Below are 25,038 nucleotides of genomic sequence, written 5' to 3' on the forward strand. Positions count from 1 at the left end.
TGGAGATTGCATGGCTGTGTGCTTGATTTTATTCACCTGTCAGCAACGGGTGTGGCTGAAATAGCCAGATCCACTAATTCGAAGGGGTGTCCACATGCTTTTGTATATACAGTTCTCGTGACTTGAACTAAGCGTTAATCTGATGATTTATGTATCGAATCAACTAACTAGGTTTAATTGTTACTCAATTAAATTAATCACTATAACAATTAACTCATTAGGATTCTTTTTTTTTGATAGAAAGTTTATTTTCAGGGTTGTAAACAATGGAGACCTAAGCTGCAGCTTGAGTCTCAACTCATCCTTTATACACTCTGGTAAAAAGGGGGCTTTTCCATCATGCTGACACACTCTGAGCTCCCTCGGGCCTGGCTACTTACTGGGGCAAAGTATCATCAAAACTATGATCTCGCTAGAAAACTAAAATCACATTCCTCTCTTAACAAAAATACTCTCATTATCTTTGATATTTCCTACACAACGTAAAGGATGACAACCTGATATATGCAATGTGTATACTGTTCAAGTTACAATATTTTCATTATAATTTTTAATGACATCACAAAATATACATTTGTTTTACATAGACCATCTCTCATCATTCCCCACATTCGGATGTTAGGAATATTGTTCCAGTGTTCACTTTTGGACTAAAGCGTTTTTGGGCAGCAAATGTCTCTGTAACAAAGCTACATTCCAATCACCAATACTAAAGGGTAAAAAAAATGTCCTCTGCTGCATACAATTTATGACTGGGCGAGAGGTGTTTTTGATGAGGTTGATGTTCAGAGTGATACTTTAATGTAACTTAATGGCTGTGTGGCTGTGGCTGACTACTGGCTGCTCTAAACAGACTGACTGCCTGGCTAACTGACTCATGCTGGGTCTACTGCCAGTAAATGATACCTAAAGCTGGACAAATCGAGCTGCCTGCCACACAACAATCCATCATGCTGCTTACTACAGCAGCACATCTCTACTAGCCAGGAATGCATTCTTTACAGTGTTGTGGAAACCTGAGCTTATGATTGAATATGTGTCTGTGTGTGTTTTTGGGGTGTGTGGGGGTGTGTGCTGATGATGTTAACAAAACTATTGGCTGTCTTAACTGCTGAATGATACTGGCTGTTGGAAAAGAGGAGCTCTGGTTACACACTCGGGACCAGTGAGGCTATCACTTGCATGGAAAAAGCTGTCAGTGCTACTGCAGCAATAGTCTTATATCCTGAACAGGAGGGCACTTGCACCATTCATTCAAGAGATTCATTCAAGGTGGATCTCAGTGAATAATTGCACTGTTTGCATTATGATTAATTCCTTCTCATAGTAGCTTTAACCTATGGGAGGAGGATGTGCATTCATTCGATATACGTAGTTTGATTTCTTTGCAAATGCTCTCTTTCAACTGCAGTCTGGCCCAGGAACAAAGCCCTGTCAGGATGACAACAGATTCCCTATAGGGTTGAGTGCACAAAAACAAGTTCAATGTTCTCTATGACTCTACGTTAAAGCTGAAGTACTCCCTGAGACCTTTGTTTTGTCTAATTGTATTTAGCATCTTACCATTAATTTGCTTAAGGAACAAAGTGATAATCTTAGCATTCAAAAATAATTTGTGTCAGTTGGAGTATTTGACAGATGCTAGACACTTTTATCAATCCACCTCGGTTGCCTGTTGCCTCCGGTGTCTGGGTGTCTGTCTGCTTACCTGTGTACACAAGTCTGCTCTTTCCCTAAAAGCTGGATCTTGTCCTGAATCGCACTGTTGCTAATCATTTGTGTAACTCCCTAAGCAGAAACGATATATATCTCAATGGCTCACTCATCTTTTGTGTTATACAGTCCTGTTATACAGATGGGGGTGAGACATGTGAGATGCTACTGGGGGAATGGATGTCTATGGACAGTCCTGTGGTCCGGTTGGAGTCTGAAGAGCTCTTGAGCTCCCTCTGTGTGAATCCAAGGGGGTGAGGTCAAAGTGACATCTCAGGGAGCACAAAGGGGTTCACAGTGAACTGACAAGGTGTTGAGGGGGTCATTGGAAGATTTCCCATAGTCCGTGGCTGAGTCTGTCCGTTTGCATGCCTCCTGCAGAAGCTCTCCTGATGTGGTGATCATCTCTTCCTAAAGAAAGACAGACAGGTCATCAGTACATAGCCTACAGCTGCCTGGTCTTAGATATGCTTGTGCTATACATTCTTATCAACAGCTGTTGTTTTGTCTGTTGTTGTAGGCTGCATGCATGTTATGTAGTTCTACAGTAATTGGATGGTTTTATGTTACGATTTTCCAGATTCAATGTGGTGATCTGTGGTGAATTATGTTCACACTGTTTATCAGCATCCTCCCCCCGGCAGTCTCCAGATGCTTTTTATCTGTATTTGTACACAATGTTATACTGTATGTGTAATGTAAAAGAGACATGTGAATTCTTGCAAACCAAGATGCAAGATCCTTCTCCAAGACCAAGATCCTCCTTTTCAAATTAGCATATAACTAATGTCACACATTCACACACAGTTCAAACATTCAGTTCTGTCAGCCTCCGCATATCATGTTTCCATGGTTACAGCAGTATTATTGAAGATAACGCAGGTCAGCCGTGTATGTGATTTGTTGCTACATCAGTTGTGATATGAAAAGATCACTGATGTACTGAAAATCCAGCCACACACACTCCAGCCACACACACTAACATGCACGAACAGACTCACTTTTTTTTCAATGCTCCTTTCCTGAGGAATACTTTTGAGTTAGATAGTTTGCATGTGGTATGTTTGACAGTGGGGATGGTGTGTTGCTTTTACGCCAAACATAACGTTTTGCATTGTTGCCAAAAAGTTCAATTTTGGTTTCATCTGACCAGAGCACCTTCTTCCACATGTTTGGTGTGTCTCCCAGGTGGCTTGTGGCAAACTTTAACCGACACTTTTTATGGATATCTTTAAGAAATGGCTTTCTTCTTGCCACTCTTCCATAAAGGCCAGATTTGTGCAATACACGACTGATTGTTGTCCTATGGACAGAGTCTCCCACCTCAGCTGTAGATCTCTGCAGTTCATCCAGAGTGATCATGGGCCTCTTGGCTGCATCTCTGATCAGTCTTCTCCTTGTATGAGCTGAAAGTTTAGAGGGACGGCCAGGTCTTGGTAGATTTGCAGTGGTCTGATACTCCTTCCATTTCAATATTATCGCTTGCACAGTGCTCCTTGGGATGTTTAAAGCTTGGGAAATCTTTTTGTATCCAAATCCGGCTTTAAACTTCTTCACAACAGTATCTCGGACCTGCCTGGTGTGTTCCTTGTTCTTCATGATGCTCTCTGCGCTTTTAACGGACCTCTGAGACTATCACAGTGCAGGTGCATTTATACGGAGACTTGATTACACACAGGTGGATTGTATTTATCATCATTAGTCATTTAGGTCAACATTGGATCATTCAGAGATCCTCACTGAACTTCTGGAGAGAGTTTGCTGCACTGAAAGTAAAGGGGCTGAATAATTTTGCATGCCCAATTTTTCAGTTTTTGATTTGTTAAAAAAGTTTGAAATATCCAATAAATGTCGTTCCACTTCATGATTGTGTCCCACTTGTTGTTGATTCTTAACAAAAAAATACAGTTTTATATCTTTATGTTTGAAGCCCTGAAATGTGGCAAAAGGTCGCAAAGTTCAATGGGGGCCGAATACTTTCGCAAGGCACTGTATAAGATTGCCCAAAGCCTTTTAATGGTGACGTGATAAAGGTGCATCATGCTTTAGATGAGTTCCAGGCACAAAAAAAGCCTTGCGGGTCTATCGGGTCTGCTTCTGTGTATCTCTCAATATATATTATATACTTTTTTTTACATCACCATTCTGTGCATCTTATCTGTATATGGATTGGGTGCCGCATAGTAATTATGCTATGTCTATCCATGTACATATTCATGAATAGTAGGCCAATTCTGTATCTGTCCTGTACATCAGTGGCTGTGAAACAGTGAGGCTGTGTCTTCGGGCACTGTCCGCGGCGGTACAGTGGAGGAGCAGCAGGCTGGAGACTGGGGCAGTGGGTACGCTCTGTGCTGTGGGTGGTCGAGGAGGATGACTAGCACAGTGCTGTGTCTCCTGAGGGAGGCACCGCCACACGGCCCTTCTCTATTGCCCACAGGGACTGCAGGGTTGTACTCGACACGTGCCTACAACTTATGAAGGCTTTATAAGCACTAGATACATGGGTCATAAATCATCTGTAACCGTATTTCATGCTCTAGAATGATTCATAATGTGGCATAACTGTGTGACATAACCATCTAATGTATTTGTTCACATGTCTTGATCCTTTATAGAGCATGAAAAAAGGTTGTAGATGATTTGTGAGCCATTTATGTAGTGGTTATAAAACATATATGAAGCCTTCATAAGATGTACTTCAAATAAAGCAGGATTGTGGTTTTTAAACTGCATACTTCAAGGAGTAGGGCTTTCAAATAGTTGGTTGGATGGGAAGTTGTAATGTCATCGGCCTTCCCCCTTGCTTGAGAAACAATAAGGAACAAACAAGGAAAGAACCAGCCCTACACTTGTGGTATGTCATGACTTAAAAAAAACTTATAGGGAGTTTTTCCTAGCCACTGTGCTTCTACACCTGCATTGCTTGCTGTTTGGGGTTTTAGGCTGGGTTTCTGTACAGCACTTTGAGATATCAGCTGATGTACGAAGGGCTATATAAATACATTTGATTTGATTTTGACTTATCTGAACCACCTATTGAGATGTGACTTTTGTTATGTAAATCAGGTGTTAAATGAGGTAAAAAGGAGACTGGATTCACCAATTTTGAATATTCTATATTATCCATGAGTGATGTTCTATCGATTTCCGGGGTCATTTAATGTTTTCAGGTGTAGGAAAGTTTGTGGATTAACAACAAAAGTTTTGGAGTTGGTATTTAGGGAGGGACAGAAATTAATAAAAGAGGTTCATGTAAAAATGAGGGATGGAGAAGGAGGTGATCAATGGAAAGGAAAACAGGTGTAGAGAGAAAAGGCAGGGAAGACCTTCTCACTCCTTTGTTCCTGCTCTAGGGAGATGTACAGCTCCCTCGCTCTCTTCTCCTCTGCACGTTTTATCTCCTCCTCACCTTGATGTCTCTCCTCCTCGCGTTTCTGTCAGAGGAGAAATATGTGCGGAGTTGTGAACAAAAGACAGGTGGGCGTACACATTTGCATATCATTTCGTAACAAAACACAAAAATAATTGTACAGGACTGTCGGCAGTAAATACAGGACCTATATGTCCCTGACTGTCATGATTGCTGCATCTTCTAATGTACCTTGGCCTGCTGAGAAATGTAGGCCTATTATAATATTTAGGGTTTGCTCCCTTTCCCTTCCTTAGTCCAACTTGGCTACCTTCTAATTGACTACATTAATGACCTCATTCTCCAGTATGATATTCCATACACACTGCTTGTGATGAACACATGCATTTAGCTCATCATCTGTACTGAAGTGGAAATAATTTACTGAATAATTTATTTCCGGGGAAATAAATTGGCCTTGTAATTCATTGCATGGAGGTAATTACCATTTAGTTGTAGAGTGAAAACAGGCAGCTTTTGACCGGGACAATTGTTAGCTGTTATGTTTTCTTGTAGCTAAAATGCTTTTTCCCCCTGCTGGAGACTGGTGAGTGACAGCAAGATAATTGTTGTTGTTTGATGCTGTGGAAAGAACATACAGTGTATAAAACCTCAGTGAACATATTCGGAGTTTCAGACCACACAGGGTTCTTTTTTGCAAAGCAAGCATTCACCACATGGGCACAGCAATTGGGTTTCTCTAGGTCAAAGGCTACTCTTCTGTGAATGTAACCAATAGGGAATGTAACCCATCATATTATTGTTATTATTATTATAACTACTTTTTTTATGATAATACATTTTTTATTGGGTGTGGGGTAAATCAGTTTTAATATTGAATATAAATTGTGGGCTCTATCAATGTATTTGTCTGCATCATTTCCAATCCCCCATATTTTTTTTTTCTCATTTAAAAATACATATTTTCCTTCTTTATTATTTTCCCCCAACCCTTACACCCCTCCCCTAATTGGAGTAAACCAACGGACAACAACACTTAGGCTTTTATTCCCAGCTTTTACATATTATATACAGTGCCTTGCGAAAGTATTCGGCCCCCTTGAACTTTGCGACCTTTTGCCACATTTCAGGCTTCAAACATAAAGATATAAAACAGTATTTTTTTGTGAAGAATCAACAACAAGTGGGACACAATCATGAAGTGGAACGACATTTATTGGATATTTCAAACTTTTTTAACAAATCAAAAACTGAAAAATTGGGCGTGCAAAATTATTCAGCCCCTTTACTTTCAGTGCAGCAAACTCTCTCCAGAAGTTCAGTGAGGATCTCTGAATGATCCAATGTTGACCTAAATGACTAATGATGATAAATACAATCCACCTGTGTGTAATCAAGTCTCCGTATAAATGCACCTGCACTGTGATAGTCTCAGAGGTCCGTTAAAAGCGCAGAGAGCATCATGAAGAACAAGGAACACACCAGGCAGGTCCAAGATGCTGTTGTGAAGAAGTTTAAAGCCGGATTTGGATACAAAAAGATTTCCCAAGCTTTAAACATCCCAAGGAGCACTGTGCAAGCGATAATATTGAAATGGAAGGAGTATCAGACCACTGCAAATCTACCAAGACCTGGCCGTCCCTCTAAACGTTCAGCTCATACAAGGAGAAGACTGATCAGAGATGCAGCCAAGAGGCCCATGATCACTCTGGATGAACTGCAGAGATCTACAGCTGAGGTGGGAGACTCTGTCCATAGGACAACAATCAGTAGTGTATTGCACAAATCTGGCCTTTATGGAAGAGTGGCAAGAAGAAAGACATTTCTTAAAGATATTCATAAAAAGTGTTGTTTAAAGTTTGCCACAACGCACCTAGGAGACACACCAAACATGTGGAAGAAGGTGCTCTGGTCAGATGAAACCAAAATTGAACTTTTTGGCAACAATGCAAAACGTCATGTTTGGCGTAAAAGCAACACAGCTCATCACCCTGAACACACCATCCCCACTGTCAAACATGGTGGTGGCAGCATCATGGTTTGGGCCTGCTTTTCTTCAGCAGGGACAGGGAAGATGGTTAAAATTGATGGGAAGATGGATGGAGCCAAATACAGGACCATTCTGGAAGAACCTGATGGAGTCTGCAAAAGACCTGAGACTAGGACGGAGATTTGTCTTCCAACAAGACAATTATCCAAAACATAAAGCAAAATCTACAATGGAATGGTTCAATAATAAACATATCCAGGTGTTAGAATGGTCAAGTCAAAGTCCAGACCTGAATCCAATCGAGAATCTGTGGAAAGAACTGAAAACTGCTGTTCACAAATGCTCTCCATCCAACCTCACTGAGCTCGAGCTGTTTTGCAAGGAGGAATGGGAAAAAATTTCAGTCTCTCGATGTGCAAAACTGATAGAGACATACCCCAAGCGACTTACAGCTGTAATCGCAGCAAAAGGTGGCACTACAAAGTATTAACTTAAGGGGGCTGAATAATTTTGCACGCCCAATTTTTCAGTTTTTGATTTGTTCAAAAAGTTTGAAATATCCAATAAATGTCATTCCACTTCATGATTGTGTCGTTGTCGTTGTGTTGTTGATTCTTCACAAAAAAATACAGTTTTATATCTTTATGTTTGAAGCCTGAAATGTGGCAAAAGGTCGCAAAGTTCAAGGGGGCCGAATACTTTCGCAAGGCACTGTACATTTTATGGACATTGTACACGGACACGGTATATTTTATGTTTATCTTTTTAAGTTTTTAGTTTGTTTGCTACCCTTTAACCCTCCCATCTATCTCTGAAAGCCATCCAGTTTTGAAAACCATCCAGTTTTCTACTTGCCATATATTTTTCAATTTTGCTGTGATGTTTCACGAAAGTTCTGAACCTTTGTATTGTCATAGTTTCTACAGATTGCAAATTAGATCTGAAAATATTTACTAAGAGTATTATTATAATATTGATTGATTGACTATGCCTTTTCAAATTAAAGTAAATTGTGTGATCTTTAAGCCATACCTGCACCTGCGACCAAAAACAAGCTACAGTGCCTTCCGAAAATATTCATACCCTTTGTCTTATTCCACACTTTGTTGTGTTACAGCCTGAATTCAAAATGGATTTTTTCTCACCCATCTACACATAATACCTCATAATGACAAAGTTAAAACATGTTTTAGAAAAGGTTGCTAATTTATTGAAAATTAAATACAGAAATATGACATTTGCATAAGTCTTTCTGGGTAAGTCTAAGAGACTTGCACACCTGGATTGTACAATATTTGCACATTGTTCTTAAAACAATTTTTCAAGCTCTGTCAAGTTGGTTGTTGATCATTGCTAGACAGCTATTTTCAAGTCTTGACAGATTTTCAAGCTGATTTAAGTCAAAACTGTAACTAGGCCACTGAGGAACATTCAACGTTGTCTTGGTAAGCAACTCCAGTGTATATTAGACCTTGTGTTTTTGGTTATTATCCTGCTGAAAGGTGAATTAAAGGTGAATTTGTCTCCCAGTGTCTGTTGGAAAGCAGACTGAACCAGGTTTTACTCTAGCTCTATTGCATTTATTTTTATCCCCAAAAAAACACCATAATCCTTGCCAATGACAAACACACCTATAACATGATGCAGGCACCTCCAACTCAGTGTTGTGTTGGATTTGCCCCAAACATAATGCTTTGTATTCAGGACATACAGTTCATTTCTTTGACATTTGTTTTGCAGTTTTACTTTAGTGCCTTATTGCAAACAGGATGCATGTTTTGGAAAATTTGTATTAATTACAGGCTTCCTTATTTTCACTCTGTCATTTAGGTTAGCATTGTGGAGTAACTGCAATGTTGTTGATCCATCCTCAGTTTTCTCCAATCACAACCATAAAACTCTTTAACTGTTTTAAAATCACCATTGACCTCATGGTGAAATCCCAGAGAGGTTTCCTTCCTCTCCCAACTGGTTAGGAAGGCTCCTGTATCTTTGTAGTGACTGGGTGTATTGATACACCACCCAAAGGGTAATTCATAACTTCACCATGCTTAAACGGATATTCAATGTGTCACGCCCTGACCATAGAGAGCCATTGTTTCTCTATGGTGTAGTAGGTCAGGGTGTGACTAGGGGGTGATCTAGTATATCTATGTCTATGTTGTGTTCTAGCTTATTTTTCTATGTTGTTTTTTTGTAGGATTCCCAATTAAAGGCAGCTGTTAATCGTTGTCTGTAATTGGGGATCATATTTAAGTAGTTATATTCCCCACCTTTGTTTGTGGGATCTTGTTTATGTGTAGTTGCCAGTGAGAACTCCATTGTCTTCATGTTTCATTCATTCTTTATTGTTTTTTGTGCGTTTCAGTTAATAAACATGTGGAAACCATATCACGCTGCACCTTGGTCCGATAATTCTTACGACGAACTTGACACAATGTCTGTTTTTAATTCATTTTTACCCATCTAGCAATAGGTGCTCGAAGCATTGGAAAACTGTCACGACTTCTGCTGAAGTCGGTCCCTCTCCTTGTTCGGGCGGTGTTCGTCACCGATCTTCTAGCCATCACTGATTCATTTTCTATTGGTTTTGTCTTGTCTTCCTTCACACCTGGTTCCAATCCCATCAATTACATGTGTTTTTAACCCTCTGTTTCCCCTCATGTCCTTGTTGGAGATTGTTTGATTGTATGTTAGTGCTCTTATGTGTTGGTGCGCGATGGGTTTTGTACCCATTTGATTATTTTTTGTATATTTTGGTTTTTGCAGTTTGTGAGTTCTTATTAAATGACTCAGTTTATACCAAGTTCGTTCTCCTGCACCTGACTTCCCTGCCACCAACCTTACAAAAACCTCCCTGGTCTTTGTGGTTGAATCTGTGTTTGAAATTCATTGCTCGGCCTCCCGGGTGGCGCAGTGGTTAAGGCCACCAGAGACTCTGGGTTCGCGCCCAGGCTCTGTCGTAACCGGCCGCGACCGGGAGGTCCGTGGGGCGACGCACAATTGGCATAGCGTCGTCCGGGTTAGGGAGGGATTGGCCGGTAGGGATATCCTTGTCTCATCGCGCACCAGCGACTCCTGTGCGGGCTGGGCGCAGTGCACGCCAACCAAGGTTGCCAGGTGCACAGTGTTTCCTCCAACACATTGGTGCGGCTGGCTTCCGGATTGGATGCGCGCTGTGTTAAGAAGCAGTGCGGCTTGGTTGGGTTGTGTATCGGAGGACGCATGACTTTCAACCTTCGTCTCTCCCGAGCCCATAAGGGAGTTGTAGCGATGAGACAAGATAGTAGCTACTAACAATTGGATACCACGAAATTCAGGAGAAAAAAGGGGGTAAAATAAAAAAAAAGAAAGAAAATCATTGCTCGGCTGAGGGACCTTACAAATAATTGTATGTTTGGGGTACAGAGATGAGGTAGTGAGTCAAATCATGTTAAACATAAAAATCATGTTAACCCTCCCGTTGTCCTGGTATTGTGTCTAGTCCCTGTGTCCTCCGGGTCACCCTGTCCCGTCCTGGCTAAAGGCCCAATGTGCGCAAGTGTGACAGTAGGCGTGTGAACAGCCTTTGCAGATGTATTTCTTACACCTGCAGCACACCCTGTGTGTCTTGGAGTCCTTCTTGGGTGGGCAGAGCTGACACCTCTTCCTCTTACTTGCCCCGGTGGCCGGGGCAACGAGCGGGGCAGCGGCCGTGCCAGCGGCGGGGCCCTCGCGCTGTTGATCACGAGGCGCCGCAGCCGCCGTAGCACTCTGTAGGACTTTGACAAGCGCTGACGCCGTTTCGGTGCGGGGCAGATGTTGCTGCCTTTGGATCAGCGGCTTCAGGAGTGCCTTTCCCAGCTGCTCGAGGAACACCCTGCGCTTGTTCCGCTTGCCAGGCATCCAGTCAGGCTTGATCTCTCGCCATATGACAAAGGCATTGTAGGAGGACACGTCGAGGATGTTGTGGAAGACGACCAGGGGCCAGCGGGCAGTCATCCGTCTGCAGCTGTACAAGGGCAGGCAAAGGTACAGGGCGGCAGGCATGCTCAGGGTCAGGTCAAGCAGAGGTCGGTAATCTAGAGTTGTGGGGCAAAGGTAGTGGACGGCAGGCAGAAAGGACAAAACTGGGAAAACTAGAAAATAACCAAGGCAGGAGCAAGGGGAAACCCGCTGGTAGGTTTGAGGAACAAAACGAACTCGCACAGACAGACAGGAAAACACAGGTGTAAGTACCAAGGGGATAATGGGGAAGATGGGTGTCAACTGGAGGGGGGTGGAGACAAGGACAGGTGAAACATATCAGGACGTGACACAGTTAAATTGTCTTTTAAGATTTTGTTGTAGAAGCCAGGGTTGTGAATTGACTGTATTGAAAACTGAATTGGTGGAAGAGTAATGACCTAATTTTGATACAGATAGTCTAGTGATGCAACTTTGGCCTCTTTAATTTTTCATATTTTTGTCTCAGTTTTTGTCTGTGTCTTCCTTTTTCCAGAGTTTCAGACGGGGAAACGTTTAATGACTCAGCCCTTTTCCTTCAGGCGAGCTCAACAGAGGAGGGCAATGATAAACGAGCTCTGCTGAGTTTCTTAAGTAGGTCTCATTCGTCCGGGTTCTACATCATCCAGGACTTTCGATGCTCCAACAGGGCTCTATGGTACAACAGTGATCTCACCCCCCAGAGATTCCCATCCAGCTCCCCTCAGATCCCCCCATTCTACTTTGAAGGTATAAGATTATTACCTTTCATGGAGAACAAATCCTTTTCCATGATCCATCCTCATATACATATATGCCATCTCTACACCCACGCACAAACACACACACACAGTGTTGGTCTGTGCAGTGCGCTCCCTGGCAAATACTTTGCCCCTGTCCCTCAGATCCCTCTAATAAGGATGATTCTCTCTGCTAGTGTGCTTCCCAGATTTAGTATTGATTGTCCAATCCTGCGCTCAAATTTCTCCCTCCTGTAGAGCAGGGGAGCTGGGATGCAGACTGAGGGGACGTCCTCTCTAACAGTAGTGTGGCGTTGCACCGTGCAGCTTAAATACTTACATATTTAATGGGACTGATCTGGCAAGCAAGTCCAGCAAATAAATGCTTTGCCCTCAAGGTGGGCATCAACACAATCTCTGTAGAAGACATTGACCACTTGGATTGTATGGGGAAAGTAATCTGACTCACATTTCCAAATCACAACCAAAGATCCCCATCACTTTGCCCCTGCCCCACAGATCCCTCCCACAGAAACACACACTGTCTTTGCCCAACCTTGAGCTCCTCCTGGATGCGTTCCACTTCCTGCTTGGCAGCCCGCCTGTCCCCTGTTTTTTCCTTCCACTTCCCTGCAACAAAATGGGCCTTTTCCTTCGGCATATCATCCCAGAACTTCTTCTCAATCTCAGCCTCTTTGATTTGTCTGAGCAGGAGGGTTGTTGAAATATACTTTTGTCGTGAACGGAATGGGTGAAAAACCTACCCAAAGCCCAAATTGACATGGGTCTTTTTGCATCAAGGTGCATGCTGTTATGTATAAGACAAGTTTGGAGAGTTTCTGTCTAGTTATGGCTCTATAACACACAACAGACATCTCCTTATCTGCCCCTCTCATCCCTCTTACAATATAATCTCTCACTGGCACATTTTCCCTTCCATAACATTTAACACAATCGTTTACCTTTGGCATTCAAATCCCTGCACTGGGTTATCTGGGCATCTTTTCTCCTCCCCAGTCACCAGAGCTCCTTGGCCTCCTGCTGAGCCTGCCGTCTGGCTTTCTCCCCCCATCAGCTCCTTAATGATGTCATCATAAGGCTCATCTCCAGGGGAGTCGCCCATCACCCACACACATCCCCATCACTGCCCTGCAGCTACTGGATACTTCTCCTGCTGCCTGAGTGGGTACAGTGAGGTAAGCATGTCAGCAGCACCTTTGACGGTCTATGACAACAACAAAATCAAATCAAATGTATTTATATAGCCCTTCTTACATCAGCTGATATCTCAAAGTGCTGTACAGAAACCCAGCCTAAAACCCCAGCAAGCAATGCAGGTGTAGAAGCACGGTGGCTAGGAAAAACTCCCTAGAAAGGCCAAAACCTAGGAAGAAACCTAGAGAGGAACCAGGCTATGAGGGGTGGCCAGTCCTCCTCTTGCTGTGCCGGGTGGAGATTATAACAGAACATGGCCAAGATGTTCAAATGTTCATAAATGACCAGTGTCGTGTCTTTGGCTATGCCGGATTAAGTGATATGACATGCTATTCTATAAAATATTTTTTCTGTAATTAATATCACCTGATTGAGCTAATCATGTAAATGTAATTATAAATAATATTTATAGAGCTGTTATCTTCCGAATAAACTCTTAAAGACCTAGTAATATTTTACATCAATAGCAGTCAATATTAATCGTCACCTCAATTCAGTCTCATCTGAAAGTTGTAAATTCTTGGTTATCTGCACGAACCCTGGCTAACAAGTTGAATCAGCAATACAAAATTGGGTTTAATTATTTATTTACTAAATACCTAACTAATCACACAGAATTACATATACACATAACTAATCAACTTGATTACAAAGTACGCCATAAAGGAAAACATCCCTATCTGGCGGAACAAGATATGACAGCTTGTTACACAAAAGAAAAGGGCTGGGTTTGAGTGAAAGAGCGGGAAGACTGAGGAACAAAGGGCAAAGCTGTGCTATCGTAAATACAGTATCTTATGCTTTCTAAATTACCGCCCATTTGGAAAAGGAAAATGCAATAAATATTTTCTCTGAGCTGCGCTTCGGTAGGTTGGTGGTAGATGGAAGGCCGTGTTGCCAAACTGAGTCCTTTGTCCTTTGAAGAATGTCTCTGGTGGTCAATTGGATACGTTGTAGTAACGTCGTTGTGTGATAGACGGGATACTCTCTCTGTTCCTTCCTAACTCTCGTTTGCATCTGCTGTTGCTAACTCAACGGCTAGGAGGTATCACTTCTGTAGTGAATACGAGTTCAAAGTTCATACCATTCGGAACCAAAGCTCACGCTGATGTTGGCTTCATTCTGTAGTTATTATCTGAACATTCTGACATCGGACCGTCGTCCTCACATCCTCGGAACAGGAGGTTATATTGTCGTCAAGGCTTTATATAGGAAGGGAGAGGAGGGTGGTGTGTTTGAAAAGTTTTATAGCCCATGTCCCTTCACAGGGGCGGGCCACTGATTGAGCAGAGCCCTAACTTATGAAAACTCAAATCTCACATTTTAGAAGCTAAAATCACATTTCATCCCATCACGAATAATGTCATATTCAAACATTTAAATTGAACAACAATTCCATGTGAATCCGATAACTCTGATGTGTAGACTTTACACTGCAGAGCTTATGTCATCTTATCATTGATGAGAATGTCTCAGATGACAACCGAACTGACATCATATTCATTAAGTACCACCGCATATGTTCAATTTGTCGGATTACCAGAATATAGTTAATTTCCCCCCACCTTCTGATGTTCCCAGAGTCTCTATGTTAACCAAGGGTTTTGCAAATGTAACATCAGTAGGGTAGAGAGAGGAAAAGGGGGGGAAGAGGTATTTATGACTGTCATAAACTTACCCCCAGGCCAACGTCATGACACCAGCATGGTCAAATAATAATAATCATTTCCAAATCACAACCAAAAAACACAGCAAACACAACCTCTCCAGTTTCTTTTGGGAATATTGTTTTAAACCATACTTACCAGTACCAATATCAAACATCCCTGTGAAATCATGATTTAGACACAGCTAAAATCATGTCTAAATCTACATTGTTCGATTTCAGTACAGTACACCCAGACTCACCCTACTTGGCCTGGTCCTGGTTCTGGTTCTCCCTCTCATCCCAGTGCCTTTCCTGCTCCTTATAGAACATGATCTGCTTCTCCTCCTCGTTGAGCTCTGCTAGCAATTCCAGATCGATGTACATGTCCCTCAAAATCTGCTGCATCATCTTGCCAACACACAGCTTCCAAACACCCAACATATCTCAGGGTAAACCTGAGGTTAGTGTTTTGGGGCCATGAACCCCTTTTATCAGTTCACTACATGTTTGGGAGATGTAGTTCTCATCTTCCTCTCTCCTTCTATTTTGTCCCGTCACCTAATATCAGATGAGTGTCAGAGTGATCCAGAATTGCACATTGGTATCTGAGTGAGTCTGACAGTCAGCTCTTCAGCCTCCCCCTTCTGTCATTCACTCCGCCGATACTCCTGTCACTGTGTTCATACAGTCCTCAGAGACCCTGCTGGGCTGTAGAGTTCAGATCCTTGTTCCTCTTCTATCACCATCATACTGGATCCAGCACCGGAACAAAAACACAGGTGCCATCTTCCTCCCCTCTGCTCTATGTGCTTTGAAGTGAGGGGTTTTAACCAGATCTCTGGTGGGAGGGAGGGGGGGGGGGGGGGGGGGGGCACACAGATCCCTTTACCTGATGTGTAACATGATAAGTCTTTACTGCAGGAGAGGGAAAGAATGAAACTCATGCCCATCTTCCATGTACAACCAATGGACATTTTAACACATGCTTTTAGTATCAGATTAGTGCTGTTTTCTTTCCATCCTTCCTGATATCTTGTAATTAAGTTTCTGTATGCATGTTTTATTTATGTTCAGAGCTAGAAAACAGGTTATTCAATATTATAATTGAATTATATAAACAGCCTAACGCCAGTCAAATGCCTTATTCATGAAAGTCATTATACCATCCATGTGTACTGTAATCTGCCTTGGATTTATAACAATTCCTTTGATTTGATTTAGCAACAACATCTCCTCCCACCAGCTAAATAAACCATCCACAGTACTGTAAATAGGGCAGACATAAAGTTTACCGCTCCCCTAGTTCTGCTCTGTTTCATAGGGATGTAATTATGAGAATGACTTCCTCTACCATTCCCTGTGCTGTTAGTCTGCCTGCCTGCTCCTAGTCATTTCAGACAACACTCACACACAAAGCGGATAGGGACCCTGTTCAGGGGTGGACAGGGCGGTATTGTCTTCATAGGCCAACAATGAAAATGGATACTGCAGCAAACACCAGGTGGCCATGGCTGTCAGCTGTGTGCGTGTGTGTGTGTGCGTCAGGGTCTTAGTATTCAGAAAACATACAGCGCAACATAATATGCTCTGCTGGGGACTGCCACCCACAAACTGCTATGAGGCGCATTTCTCTTTCTCTCGATCTCTCCCGAACACACAGAACATTAGGCAGCTTGATTTATGAAGGCATCGGGGGCTGTGAATACGGAGCCACCTCCCCAAGTGGCAAGCATCTGAAGCATAATTCCACAGCTGTATAGTGAATCAAACTTGGGATTTCACCTGCCATTTTAGTGGAGAAAGACACTGCTGGTGTGCATCCATAAACACTTGAAAGTGTAAAGACACACTGAGATATACAGTACATGTGTCATGTTCTGACCCTAGTTCTTGTGTTATTTGTTTGTTTTAGTTGGTCAGGACGTGAGTTGGGTGGGCATTCTATGTTTTGTGTTTCTAGGTTGGTTTTCTGTGTTCGGCCTAGTATGGTTCTCAATCAGAGGCAGGTGTTGTTAGTTGTCTCTGATTGAGAATCATACTTAGGTAGCCTGGGTTTCACTGTTGTTTGGTGGGTGATTGTTTCCGTGTCTGTGTTTTTCACCACACGGTACTGTTTCGGTTTGTTCACGTTTATTGTTTTTGTATTCATAGTGTTCAGCTTATGTTTTTTAAATAAACAACCATGGACACTTACCACGCTAAGCATTGGTCCGCCGATCCTTCTCGCTTCTCCTCCTCAGACGAAGAGGAGGAGGAAAACCCTTACAGAATCACCCACCAACCAAGGACCAAGCGTCGTGGTAACAGGCAGTGGCAGCAGGAGCAGCGCAAGAAGGAGGAATGGACATGGGAGGACGAGTTGGACGGAAAAGGACCCTGGGCAGAGCCAGGGGAATATCGAGGCACTATGAGGAGCTGGCGCGGCTGGAAGCCCGAGAGGCAGCACCAAAAATGTCTTGGGGGGGTGGCACAGGGAGAGTGTGGCAGAGTCAGGAGTCAGACCTGAGCCAACTCCCCCTGTTTTCCGTAAGAAGCCAAGGAGGAAACCAGAGCCAGTCAGGGCGGTAATGGAGCAGTCGGCGAAGTTGAGGGGTGAGTCTGAGATTGTCGAGGAGTTGTTGGACAGATTGGAGGAGAGTGAACGGAGAGGAGATTATGAGACATTCGAGGAGTTGTTGGTGAAATTGGAGGAGAGTGAGGAGAGAGCTGTTGGTTTGGCGCAGTATGCACGGCACTCGTCCTGAGGTGCGTGCTAGTCGTCTGGTGAAGACTGTGCCAGCCCCACGCACCAGGCCTCCTGTGCACCTTCCCAGCCCTGCACGTCCTGTGCCATCTCAGCGCTACAGTGCTCCTAGCGGTGCTAACCGTGGCGGCCGTTGTATTGGTCAGGCACTGTGTTATGCGGTGGAACGCACGGTGTCCCCAGTACGCGTGCTTAGCCCGGTGCGCTACATCCCAGCTCCCCACATCTGCCAGCCTAGAGTGAAGATCCAGCCAGGGCGGATGGTGCCATACCTGCTTTCAAGATCTCCAGTACGCCTTCACGGTCCGGTCCATCCAGTGCCACCTCCACACACCAGCCCTCCGGTGGCAGCCCCCGGCACCAGGCTGTCTCTCCCTCCTTTGTCTACAGGTGCTCCCGCCTGTCCAGAGCCGCCAGAGTCTCCCGCCTGTCCAGAGCCGCCAGAGTCTCCCGCCTGTCCAGAGCCGCCAGAGTCTCCCGCCTGTCCAGAGCCGCCAGAGTCTCCCGCCTGTCCAGAGCCGCCAGAGTCTCCCAGTCTGTCCAGAGCCGCCAGAGTCTCCCAGTCTGTCCAGAGCCGCCAGAGTCTCCCAGTCTGTCCAGAGCCGCCAGAGTCTCCCAGTCTGTCCAGAGCCGCCAGAGTCTCCCAGTCTGTCCAGAGCCGCCAGAGTCTCCCAGTCTGTCCAGAGCCGCCAGAGTCTCCCAGTCTGTCCAGAGCCGCCAGAGTCTCCCAGTCTGTCCAGAGCCGCCAGAGTCTCCCAGTCTGTCCAGAGCCGCCAGAGTCTCCCAGTCTGTCCAGAGCCGCCAGAGTCTCCCAGTCTGTCCAGAGCCGCCAGAGTCTCCCAGTCTGTCCAGAGCCGCCAGAGTCTCCCAGTCTGTCCAGAGCCGCCAGAGTCTCCCAGTCTGTCCAGAGCCGCCAGAGTCTCCCAGTCTGTCCAGAGCCGCCAGAGTCTCCCAGTCTGTCCAGAGCCGCCAGAGTCTCCCAGTCTGTCCAGAGCCGCCAGAGTCTCCCAGTCTGTCCAGAGCCGCCAGAGCCTCCCAGTCTGTCCAGAGCCTCCCAGTCTGTCCAGAGCCGCCCAGTCTGTCCAGACCCGCCAGAGTCTCCCAATCTGTCCAGAGTCTCCCAGTCTGTCCAGAGCCGCCAGAGTCTCCCAGTCTGTCCAGAGTCTCCCAGTCTGTCCAGAGTCTCCCAGTCTGTCATGAGCCGCCAGAGCCTGCCAGCCAGCATGGAGCCGCCAGAGCCGTCAACCAGCCTGAGCTACCTCTCAGTCCTGAGCTACCCCTCAGTCCTGAGCTGCCCCTCAGTCCTGAGCTGCCCCTCAGTCCTGTGGGCCTATTTATTAGGGTTCCCAAGTCAGGGTCGGCGGCAAGGGTCGCCGTTCCTAGGAGGCCACAGAGGCGGACTAAGACTATGGTGAAGTGGGGTCCACGTCCAGCGCCAGAGCCGCCATCGCGGACAGATGCCCACCCAGACCCTCCCCTATAGGTTCAGGTTTTGCGGCCGGAGTCCGCACCTTGGGGGGGTGGGGGGGGGGGGTACTGTCATGTTCTGACCCTAGTTCTTGTGTTATTTGTTTGTTTTAGTTGGTCAGGACCTGAGTTGGGTGGGCATTCTATGTTTTGTGTTTCTAGGTTGGTTTTCTGTGTTCGGCCTAGTATGGTTCTCAATCAGAGGCAGGTGTCGTTAGTTGTCTCTGATTGAGAATCATACTTAGGTATCCTGGGTTTCACTGTTGTTTTGTGGGTGATTGTTTCCGTGTCTGTGTTTTTCACCACACGGTACTGTTTCGGTTTGTTCACGTTTATTGTTTTTGTATTCATAGTGTTCAGTTTATGTTTTTTAAATAAACAACCATGGACACTTACCACGCTAAGCATTGGTCCTCCGATCCTTCTCGCTTCTCCTCCTCAGACAAAGAGAAGGAGAAAAACACTTACAACATGGTTCATCCAAGCATACACACGGTATACATCATGGGTAGTAAAGCATGCACACATATGCACGCACACACACAATTTATTGTAAAATGTTTTCACTCAAAAACAATTCACAGGCAGACGATAAACCTTCCTAACCCTTTGTTTCCATAAAGCTTTGCTTGCTGTTGTTACCTGTATCTGCAGAGTGGTTTTCAATCTGAATGGAAAAGCATCCTTTGTGTGATTGCACACATTTTAAACAATGTAAAGCATGCAAACAATACCAGCATAGACTATAGGCCTTGTGGTTTCAGCTCCTGTGTTAGGAACACATTGAACTTGAGTGGTTGTGATAACTGAAGAGTCTGTGTATTTACTCTTTAGTAAGGGAATTGGTGATCAGGAAATGTTCTCAGCTGGTTATTGTCATGCAAAAGACCGCCGGTCTCATGGTAACTGACCTAATTAACATAAACATGTTTAGCATCTCCAGGCCTCCACACAAACAAGTCGCAGATGCGTGCATTTTACACATCGACATTTAAACAAGTCTAATAAAATCAATTTAATATACACCATCACAATAAAGCCATTATTTATTTTAGGCAGGTCTAAAGAAACATTATGAAATGAAGAAAATGTATTTCAGAAGACAGAATATGAGTTGGCCTAATGTATGTTATCTCGCTATGCGCCATGCCATAGGCTGTAGTCTTGTTCATTTAGTAGACAAGTAATGTTTATAAGTCCCGTGCCATTATTTTATATGATTTTATAGTAAGAAGAATATAATTGAACTTAGCAAACTGAAATAGAAAGGATATTTTCCAATTCCTGAGCATATAAAGTGGCTATGTTAAGCATTTTAGTGATGATTTGAAACAGGTCATATACACTAGATTTACAGCTATTTGGCAACTTTAGTTGTGAATGATAAAACTTAAAATGTTTGATGTGACTATAGCTATTGTTGATTTGAGAAAGTAGTATAAAAAGCTTGTGCTCTATTCGTGGCCCCTGGCTGCACAGCTGTTCTCTCATCACTTGACCATATTTTCACCCGTCAGACTATTCTCAATTTAAGCTTATCTTTAGTAATATGTAAACATTTGTTTAGGTCGGGGCAAGGGAAAAAAAGACATCATCCATATGCACTCGAATAGCGAATGGAGGTCACTTTCCCGCTGGTGCGTTTTTCAATCATGTTGGCTACTCCGGTTCAATAGCAGAGCATGTGCTTCAAATGAACAGCTGAGAATTAAATACAGTAGCAGCTGGGGTCCTCCTCGTTTTAGTGGCAACCATCAAAACTCTTCTTTCATGGATGAGTCTATTTTGCATACCATGTACAGCATATCACATACGTGTGTACTTGTGACAGTGCATCACATATGATTATGTTACACTGCAATTATGTTACACTACACAATGAAACAGTGTGCACGCTACATGCAAAAGACTATCATAGGCTACGTCTCCACTGTTACATCATGCACTGCAACTGTCACGGCAGGCTGATGTAAGTATACTTTCATCTTGAACTACAGTACTGTAACTGCCGTGGGCCACAATATAATATTTTGCTGGTCTATTCTATGGGGGAACATCAAAGCTGCTCTCTGTGTAAACCTGATTAATAAAGACGGTTGATTTTCTTTTATACACTATGGATGTGGACACCTGCTCGTCAAACATCTCATGGGCATTAATATGGAGTTGGTCCCCCCTTTGCTTCTATAACAGCCTCCATTCTTCTGGCAAGGCTTTACACTAGATGTTGGAACATTAGTGCAGGGACTTGCGTCCATTCAGCGAGAAGAGCATTAATGTGGTTGGGCACTGATGTTGGGATTAGGCCTGTTCCAATTCATCCCAAAGGTGTTCGATGGAGTTGAGGTCAGGGCTCTGTGCAGGCCAGTCAAGTTCGTCCACACCAATCTTGATAAACCATTTCTGTATGGACCTGGCTTTTTGACCCCACTTGCGGCTGAGACATTGTTGATCCTAGATGTTTCCCATTCACAGTAACAGCACTTACAGTTGACTGGGGCAGTTCTAGCAAATTTGCTGAATTGAAATGTTGGAACGGTGGCGTCCTATGACGGTGCCACATTTTGTCCCCTGGGAAGTCCTCACTAAACAACTCCTAATGCTGAGGAGAGAGATGAATCTGGCAGATGACACCACCCTGCCAACCCAGAATTAGGAAGATACATGGTTATAAGCCTCAAGAGCCTGATATACCGAGGAAACAAATTGTGCCGTTGAAGAGAGAAACAAAGAGGGAGAGAGAACAGAGAGAACTAAGGTGATAGAGAAAACCAAGAAGAGTATGCAGAAAGAGGGGGAGAAAGAGAGAGAGATGGAACTGCTGGCTAGAGGAAAGAAACAAAAACACAAAGGAAGGAATACAAGATCAAAGGATGAGGAAAAATTGTGAAATGGAGTGGCAAGGTGGCAGAGATGAAAAGGGATTTATGGAATACGAGATAGAGAGAGAGCTCTACGGCTGAACGAGTGAAAGGAGGGAACAGATAGCAGGAGAGAGACTTTCATTTAGTGAGAGGACCTCTGTCTTTCTCTGGGCCAGATTTAAAAGATCCTTTGGTGTGCTACCACACACCCTGGCTGAATACGAGAATGGCGTCGGAAGGAATGGTGGACGTTTTACGGGTTCCTGGCCAATTGTGCTATTTTGTGTATTTTTTTGCGTTGATCATAACTTTTTTTGTACATAATGTTTCCGCCATCGTTTCCTATGAACAAAACATGAAAACAGCTATCACGGACATTGATTTGGACGAGGAATTATACTTCAATGAGTCGGAGGCAAAAGACCTATTGATTATCTTGGACCAGGCCCTAATCCCAGACACTCATAAAAGGCGAAGACGGTGCCCTCTGTTCTATTGGCGAATGTGTAATCTCTGGAGAATAATCAAATCAAATCAGAGTTTATTTGTCACATGCGCAGAATATAACATTATTCACCTCACCTTACATTTCACCTTACAGTGAAATGCTTACTTACAGTCTCTAACCAATAGTGCAAAAAAAGGTGTTAGGTGAACAATAGGTAAGTAAAGAAATAAATCAACAGTAAAAGTTAGCGAGGCTATAAAAGTAGCGAGGCTACATACAGACACCGGTTAGTCAGGCTGATTGAGGTAGTATTTACATGTAGATATGGTTAATGTGACTATGCATATATAATGAACAGAGAGTAGCAGTAGCGTAAAAGAGGGGTTGGCGGGTGGTGGGTGGCGTGACACAATGCAGATAGCCCGGTTAGCCAATGTGCAGGAGAACTGGTTGGTCGGCCCAATTGAGGCAGTATGTACATGAATGTATAGTTAAAGTGACTATGCATATATGATAAACAGAGAGTAGCAGCAGCGTAAAAGAGGGGTTGGGAGGGGGCACACAATGCAAATAGTCCAGGTAGCCATTTGATTACCTGTTCAGGAGTATTATGGCTTGAGAGTAACAACTTTTGAGAAACCTTTTTGTCCTAAACTTGGCACTCCAGTACCGCTTGCCATGCGGTAGTAGAGTGAACAGTCTATGACTGGGGTGGCTGGGGTCTTTGACAATTTTTAGGGTCTGCCTCTGACACCGCCTGGTGTGTATTTGCAGCTGTAGAACCTTTTGAGGATCTCAGGACCCATGCCAAATCTTTTTAGTTTCCTGAGGGGGAATAGGCTTTGTCGTGCCCTCTTCACGACTGTCTTGGTATGTTTGGACCATTCTAGTTTGTTGTTGATGTGGACACTTAATGATGATGTTGGAGTTGTGCCTGGCCATGCAGTCATGGGTGAACAGGGAGTACAGGAGGGGACTGAGCACACACACCCCTGTGGAGCTCCAATGTTGAGGATCAGCGTGGCAGATGTGTTGCTACCTACCCTCACCACCTGGGGCGGCCTGTCAGGAAGTCCAGGATCCAGTTGCAGAGGGAGGTGTTTAGTCCCAGGATCCTTAGCTTAGTGATGAGCTTTGAGGGTACTATGGTGTTGAACGCTGAGCTGTAGTCAATGAATAGCATTCTCACGTAAGCATTCCTTTTGTCCAGGTGGGAAAGGGCAGTGTGGAGTGCAATAGAGATTGCATCATCTGTGGATCTGTTTGGGAGGTATGCAAATTGGAGTGGGTCTAGGTTTTCTTGGATAATTGTGTTGATGTGAGCCATTACAAACCTTTCAAGCAGTTGATGGCTACGGACGTGAGTGCTACTGGTCTGTAGTCATTAAGGCAGGTTGCCTTTGTGTTCTTGGGCACAGGGACTATGGTGGTCTGCTTGAAACATGTTTATTATAGACTCAAACAGGGACATGTTGAAAATGCCAGTGAAGACACCTGCCAGTTGGTCAGCACATGCCCGGAGCACACGTCCTGGTAATCCGTCTGGCCCTACAGCATTGTGTATGTTGACTTGTTTAAAGGTCTTACTCACGTCGGCTACGGAGAGCGTGATCACACAGTCGTCCGGAACAGCTGACACGCTCATGCATGCCTCAGTGTTGCTTGCCTCGAAGCGGGCATAGAAGTTTCTCTCATAAACTGGACAAGCTCCATTCGAGACTATCATATCAAGGGGACATTAACCCCTAAGAGTTCGGCAGAATTAGGTGGCTGACAAGGGCGGCATTTTCTAAGCTACACTGACCAAGACGCACCTCCAACAATACATAAAACCTCACATAATTCTGCCCAACAACAGTGACGATTTCTCTCATCCAGTGGCATATGGGCTTTTTAGGTGAGTGCTGATGCCGCCTTATGATAAGTAGTGGCCACTTTGTCGAAGGCAGGGAAGCAAAATATTTATCTTGTCCATTCCCAGCCAGTAGCGGTGTGTGGGTAAAATCACTGAGGAAGCCAAGCCAAGCCAAGCCAGTAAAAAAGCCATATTACAACCTGTTGTGATAATTACGTTGTTTGCTCTATAACCCATTCGTTCATACGCCACCGTGACAACAAAAAGACAGTCACACAGTGGAGGAATAAATTCAACTACACAAAACACCTGCAGCATGGTCCATACGCCACCTGCAGCATGGTCAAGAAAGTTATTGTTTTTGATAGTTTACTAAACAACTACAGATTTAGAACCACAGAATTATCGCAAGTCTGCACAAAGACAACAGGAGCATTGCCTCCGCTATTCCAGCATTATTTAAAATTAAACATTTAATCATCGTCAAATCAACATGACTATATATACTTGGTTTAATACACTGAAAACAAACTTAAAGATACCAAAAACAATTTAGTCCAATCAACGTTGCTAAATATCATGTGGGTGTCCATGGTACCGATTTGTGTGTGTGCATGCGCGCAATTAAATAAAAAAAATGTTGACAAACCCTACTTGTAGACCAGTTGAACATCAATGCCATCCTTCTCGCTTTCATGTTGGCAAAACGGTCTATGGCTCCGTCATACAGTAAGTACGATTTTACCTAGCTAAAACGCTTCCTAGTCTAACTTCCTTGCATGGGCAACAATGAACCAGCTAAGTTAGCTAGCTAGCTAGCTAGTTAATGTCAGCCTAAAAGCATATAAAACATATTGAACTTCAGTTGTCTCAGGCCAGTGGCACAACAAACACTGGCTTGCGAAAGTATTTTTCCTATTTTGTTGCCTAACAACCTGGAATTAAAATGGATGTTTTGTGGGTGTGTATAATTTGATTTACACAACCACTTTGAAAATGCAAAAAAAAATTTGTTGTGA

The 25,038-nt window shown here is 44.0% G+C and overlaps 1 long non-coding RNA gene across 1 annotated transcript; it reads right to left on the minus strand.

Moving 5' to 3' along the window:
• Positions 1 to 1,064: 1,064 nt before the first annotated feature.
• Positions 1,065 to 12,981, minus strand: LOC110502553. The gene is made up of 3 exons (XR_002470346.2): positions 12,742 to 12,981; positions 5,051 to 5,150; positions 1,065 to 2,124 (listed from the first exon to the last, which is right to left on the minus strand). It is a non-coding gene; the product is annotated as an uncharacterized LOC110502553 (long non-coding RNA).
• Between the last annotated feature and the right edge of the window lie 12,057 nt (positions 12,982 to 25,038).

The sequence above is a fragment of the Oncorhynchus mykiss genome, chromosome 23 (genome assembly GCF_013265735.2).
Source record: "Oncorhynchus mykiss isolate Arlee chromosome 23, USDA_OmykA_1.1, whole genome shotgun sequence".
NCBI classification, from domain to species: Eukaryota; Metazoa; Chordata; class Actinopteri; order Salmoniformes; family Salmonidae; genus Oncorhynchus; species Oncorhynchus mykiss.